The sequence below is a fragment of the Alosa alosa genome, unplaced genomic scaffold (genome assembly GCF_017589495.1).
Source record: "Alosa alosa isolate M-15738 ecotype Scorff River unplaced genomic scaffold, AALO_Geno_1.1 AALO_1.0_unplaced_1006, whole genome shotgun sequence".
Classification (NCBI taxonomy): Eukaryota; Metazoa; Chordata; class Actinopteri; order Clupeiformes; family Clupeidae; genus Alosa; species Alosa alosa.
This window is the reverse complement of record NW_025962142.1, coordinates 1-5558: the sequence shown is the minus strand read 5'-3', so window position 1 is coordinate 5558 and position 5558 is coordinate 1. Positions and strand designations below refer to the sequence as shown.

General features: G+C 53.0%; 8 non-coding genes across 8 annotated transcripts; all 8 read right to left on the bottom strand.

The window, feature by feature from the left end:
* Nucleotides 1-89: 89 nt before the first annotated feature.
* trnag-ucc lies at nucleotides 90-161 on the bottom strand. The gene has a single exon. It is a non-coding gene; the product is annotated as a tRNA-Gly (tRNA).
* Nucleotides 162-731: 570 nt separating this feature from the next.
* Nucleotides 732-813, bottom strand: trnal-aag. The gene has a single exon. It is a non-coding gene; the product is annotated as a tRNA-Leu (tRNA).
* Nucleotides 814-1325: 512 nt separating this feature from the next.
* trnal-uag lies at nucleotides 1326-1406 on the bottom strand. Its single transcript has one exon. It is a non-coding gene; the product is annotated as a tRNA-Leu (tRNA).
* A 311-nt stretch (nucleotides 1407-1717) lies between these two features.
* trnag-ucc lies at nucleotides 1718-1789 on the bottom strand. Its single transcript has one exon. It is a non-coding gene; the product is annotated as a tRNA-Gly (tRNA).
* A 571-nt stretch (nucleotides 1790-2360) lies between these two features.
* Nucleotides 2361-2442, bottom strand: trnal-aag. The gene has a single exon. It is a non-coding gene; the product is annotated as a tRNA-Leu (tRNA).
* Nucleotides 2443-2536: 94 nt separating this feature from the next.
* On the bottom strand, nucleotides 2537-2608 carry trnag-ucc. Its single transcript has one exon. It is a non-coding gene; the product is annotated as a tRNA-Gly (tRNA).
* Nucleotides 2609-4143: 1535 nt separating this feature from the next.
* trnag-ucc lies at nucleotides 4144-4215 on the bottom strand. The gene has a single exon. It is a non-coding gene; the product is annotated as a tRNA-Gly (tRNA).
* Nucleotides 4216-4949: 734 nt separating this feature from the next.
* trnag-ucc lies at nucleotides 4950-5021 on the bottom strand. Its single transcript has one exon. It is a non-coding gene; the product is annotated as a tRNA-Gly (tRNA).
* Between the last annotated feature and the right edge of the window lie 537 nt (nucleotides 5022-5558).

The following is a 5558-nucleotide window of genomic DNA, read 5'->3' as shown; positions in this document are numbered from 1 at the left end:
TTTCACGGAATGAGGAGGCGCAAATGTCGAGAGTGAGACCGGAGGCCTTCGGGGCTCAGTAAAGAGGACTTTAATTAAAGAGAGAGCTCTGCGTTGGCCGGGAATCGAACCCGGGTCAACTGCTTGGAAGGCAGCTATGCTAACCACTATACCACCAACGCCACACTGATGGGGAAAAGCCTTTGCAACAAGGCTAAGCCAAAGTAGGCCCATCAGTCAGGCCCTTTGCAGTACCGACATATTTTTTAGCCCTGTGAAGCAGGCAGTTCAACAGACTGGCATAGCCTTTGCTAGCTCGGCACAAGAGTAGCAACTTTCAAACCGCAAGGCGTCTCTGGAAGTGGAGGCAACAGCTGTATCAAAAAGCTTGCTCCAATTCGGTCACCTCCAGACACTGCAAGCGGGGCGTGGCTCAGAATCCCAAGACTTGCAGCAAACGCGGAGAGGGACGTCGACATTTGCTCACGAGGCCATGATAAAAGGACAGGCTCGGTCTTCGCAAAATCAGAAGATAATGGCAGTGGTGGATTTGAACCCACGCCCAGAGAGACTGGAGCCTAAATCCAGCGCCTTAGACCGCTCGGCCACACTACCCCACAGGACAAAACCCTCAGAAGGGAAGAATTCCTCACTTCTGTTAGCGAGATGGCTAGAGAAGAGAGGCGACATGACTGTCATTCACCCATTGGTTTTGAGGGGAAAGCCATCTCTTCTTGCACTGCTGGTCATAATGGCAGCGGTGGGATTCGAACCCACGCCCCCGAAGAGACTGGAGCCTTAATCCAGCGCCTTAGACCGCCCGGCCACGCTACCCTGTGTTTTCACGGGAATGAGGAGGCGAAATGTCGTGAGTGAGACCGAGGCCTTCGGGCTCAGTAAAGAGGACTTTAATTAAAGAGAGAGCTCTGGCGCTGGCCGGAATCGAACCCGGGTCAACTGCTTGGAAGGCAGCTATGCTAACCACTATACCACCAACGCCACACTGATGGGGAAAAGCCTTTGCAACAAGGCTAAGCCAAAGTAGGCCCATCAGTCAGGCCCTTTGCAGTACCGACATATTTTTTAGCCCTGTGAAGCAGGCAGTTCAACAGACTGGCATAGCCTTTGCTAGCTCGGCACAAGAGTAGCAACTTTCAAACCGCAAGGCGTCTCTGGAAGTGGAGGCAACAGCTGTATCAAAAGCTTGCTCCACCGTCACCTCCAGACACTGCAAGCGGGCGGGCTCAGAATCCCAAGACTTGCAGCAAACGCGAGAGGGATCGCCGACATTTGCTCACGAGGCCATGATAAAAGGACAGGCTCGGCCTTCGCAAATCAGAAGATAATGGCAGTGGTGGATTTGAACCCACGCCTCCAGAGAGACTGGAGCCTAAATCCAGCGCCTTAGACCGCTCGGCCACACTACCCCACAGGACAAAACCCTCAGAAGGGAAGAATTCCTCACTTCTGTTAGCGAGATGGCTAGAGAAGAGAGGCGACATGACTGTCATTCACCCATTGGTTTTGAGGGGAAAGCCATCTCTTCTTGCACTGCTGGTCATAATGGCAGCGGTGGGATTCGAACCCACGCCCCCGAAGAGACTGGAGCCTTAATCCAGCCCTTAGACCGCCCGGCCACGCTACCCTGTGTTTTCACGGGAATGAGGAGGCGAAAATGTCGAGTGAGACCGAGGCCTTCGGGGCTCAGTAAAGAGGACTTTAATTAAAGAGAGAGCTCTGCGTTGGCCGGGAATCGAACCCGGGTCAACTGCTTGGAAGGCAGCTATGCTAACCACTATACCACCAACGCCACACTGATGGGGAAAAGCCTTTGCAACAAGGCTAAGCCAAAGTAGGCCCATCAGTCAGGCCCTTTGCAGTACCGACATATTTTTTAGCCCTGTGAAGCAGGCAGTTCAACAGACTGGCATAGCCTTTGCTAGCTCGGCACAAGAGTAGCAACTTTCAAACCGCAAGGCGTCTCTGGAAGTGGAGGCAACAGCTGTATCAAAAAGCTTGCTCCAATTCGGTCACCTCCAGACACTGCAAGCGGGGCGTGGCTCAGAATCCCAAGACTTGCAGCAAACGCGGAGAGGGACGTCGACATTTGCTCACGAGGCCATGATAAAAGGACAGGCTCGGTCTTCGCAAATCAGAAGATAATGGCAGTGGTGGGATTTGAACCCACGCCTCCAGAGAGACTGGAGCCTAAATCCAGCTTTTAGACCGCCGCCACACTACCCCACAGGACAAAAAACCTCAGAAGGGAAGAATTCCTCACTTCTGTTAGCTTAGATGGCTAGAGAAGAGAGGCGACATGACTGTCATTCACCCATTGGTTTTGAGGGGAAAGCCATCTCTTCTTGCACTGCTGGTCATAATGGCAGCGGTGGGATTCGAACCCACGCCCCCGAAGAGACTGGAGCCTTAATCCAGCGCCTTAGACCGCTCGGCCACGCTACCCTGTGTTTTCACGGGAATGAGGAGGCGCAAATGTCGTAGTGAGACCGGAGGCCTTCGGGCTCAGTAAAGAGGACTTTAATTAAAGAGAGAGCTCTGCGTTGGCCGGGAATCGAACCCGGGTCAACTGCTTGGAAGGCAGCTATGCTAACCACTATACCACCAACGCCACACTGATGGGGAAAAGCCTTTGCAACAAGGCTAAGCCAAAGTAGGCCCATCAGTCAGGCCCTTTGCAGTACCGACATATTTTTTAGCCCTGTGAAGCAGGCAGTTCAACAGACTGGCATAGCCTTTGCTAGCTCGGCACAAGAGTAGCAACTTTCAAACCGCAAGGCGTCTCTGGAAGTGGAGGCAACAGCTGTATCAAAAAGCTTGCTCCACCGTCACCTCCAGACACTGCAAGCGGGCGGGCTCAGAATCCCAAGACTTGCAGCAAACGCGAGAGGGACGCCGACATTTGCTCACGAGGCCATGATAAAAGGACAGGCTCGGCTTCGCAAATCAGAAGATAATGGCAGTGGTGGATTTGAACCCACGCCCAGAGAGACTGGAGCCTAAATCCAGCCTTTAGACCGCCGCCACACTACCCCACAGGACAAAACCCTCAGAAGGGAAGAATTCCTCACTTCTGTTAGCTTAGATGGCTAGAGAAGAGAGGCTTACATGACTGTCATTCACCCATTGGTTTTGAGGGGAAAGCCATCTCTTCTTGCACTGCTGGTCATAATGGCAGCGTGGGATTCAACCCACGCCCAAGAGACTGGAGCCTTAATCCAGCCTTTAGACCGCCGCCACGCTTACCCTGTGTTTTCACGGAATGAGGAGGCGAAATGTCGAGAGTGAGACCGAGGCCTTCGGGCTCAGTAAAGAGGACTTTAATTAAAGAGAGAGCTCTGGCGCTGGCCGAATCGAACCCGGTCAACTGCTTGGAAGGCAGCTATGCTAACCACTATACCACCAACGCCACACTGATGGGGAAAAGCCTTTGCAACAAGGCTAAGCCAAAGTAGGCCCATCAGTCAGGCCCTTTGCAGTACCGACATATTTTTTAGCCCTGTGAAGCAGGCAGTTCAACAGACTGGCATAGCCTTTGCTAGCTCGGCACAAGAGTAGCAACTTTCAAACCGCAAGGCGCCTCTGGAAGTGGAGGCAACAGCTGTATCAAAAGCTTGCTCCAATTCGTCACCTCCAGACACTGCAAGCGGGCGGGCTCAGAATCCCAAGACTTGCAGCAAACGCCGAGAGGGGACGCCGACATTTGCTCACGAGGCCATGATAAAAGGACAGGCTCGGCCTTCGCAAATCAGAAGATAATGGCAGTGGTGGATTTGAACCCACGCCCAGAGAGACTGGAGCCTAAATCCAGCCTTTAGACCGCCGCCACACTACCCCACAGGACAAAACCCTCAGAAGGGAAGAATTCCTCACTTCTGTTAGCTTAGATGGCTAGAGAAGAGAGGCTTACATGACTGTCATTCACCCATTGGTTTTGAGGGGAAAGCCATCTCTTCTTGCACTGCTGGTCATAATGGCAGCGTGGGATTCGAACCCACCGCCTCAAGAGACTGGAGCCTTAATCCAGCTTTAGACCGCCGCCACGCTTACCCTGTGTTTTCACGGAAATGAGGAGGCGCAAATGTCGTAGTGAGACCGGAGGCCTTCGGGGCTCAGTAAAGAGGACTTTAATTAAAGAGAGAGCTCTGCGTTGGCCGGGAATCGAACCCGGGTCAACTGCTTGGAAGGCAGCTATGCTAACCACTATACCACCAACGCCACACTGATGGGGAAAAGCCTTTGCAACAAGGCTAAGCCAAAGTAGGCCCATCAGTCAGGCCCTTTGCAGTACCGACATATTTTTTAGCCCTGTGAAGCAGGCAGTTCAACAGACTGGCATAGCCTTTGCTAGCTCGGCACAAGAGTAGCAACTTTCAAACCGCAAGGCGTCTCTGGAAGTGGAGGCAACAGCTGTATCAAAAGCTTGCTCCACCGTCACCTCCAGACACTGCAAGCGGGCGGGCTCAGAATCCCAAGACTTGCAGCAAACGCCGAGGGGACGCCGACATTTGCTCACGAGGCCATGATAAAAGGACAGGCTCGGTCTTCGCAAATCAGAAGATAATGGCAGTGGTGGATTTGAACCCACGCCCCAGAGAGACTGGAGCCTAAATCCAGCGCCTTAGACCGCCCGGCCACACTACCCCACAGGACAAAACCCTCAGAAGGGAAGAATTCCTCACTTCTGTTAGCGCAGATGGCTAGAGAAGAGAGGCGACATGACTGTCATTCACCCATTGGTTTTGAGGGGAAAGCCATCTCTTCTTGCACTGCTGGTCATAATGGCAGCGTGGATTCAACCCACGCCCTAAGAGACTGGAGCCTTAATCCAGCTTTTAGACCGCCGCCACGCTTACCCTGTGTTTTCACGGGAATGAGGAGGCGCAAATGTCGTAGTGAGACCGGAGGCCTTCGGGGCTCAGTAAAGAGGACTTTAATTAAAGAGAGAGCTCTGCGTTGGCCGGGAATCGAACCCGGGTCAACTGCTTGGAAGGCAGCTATGCTAACCACTATACCACCAACGCCACACTGATGGGGAAAAGCCTTTGCAACAAGGCTAAGCCAAAGTAGGCCCATCAGTCAGGCCCTTTGCAGTACCGACATATTTTTTAGCCCTGTGAAGCAGGCAGTTCAACAGACTGGCATAGCCTTTGCTAGCTCGGCACAAGAGTAGCAACTTTCAAACCGCAAGGCGTCTCTGGAAGTGGAGGCAACAGCTGTATCAAAAGCTTGCTCCACCGTCACCTCCAGACACTGCAAGCGGGCGGGCTCAGAATCCCAAGACTTGCAGCAAACGCCGAGAGGGACGCCGACATTTGCTCACGAGGCCATGATAAAAGGACAGGCTCGGCCTTCGCAAATCAGAAGATAATGGCAGTGGTGGATTTGAACCCACGCCCCAGAGAGACTGGAGCCTAAATCCAGCCTTTAGACCGCCGCCACACTACCCCACAGGACAAAACCCTCAGAAGGGAAGAATTCCTCACTTCTGTTAGCTTAGATGGCTAGAGAAGAGAGGCTTACATGACTGTCATTCACCCATTGGTTTTGAGGGGAAAGCC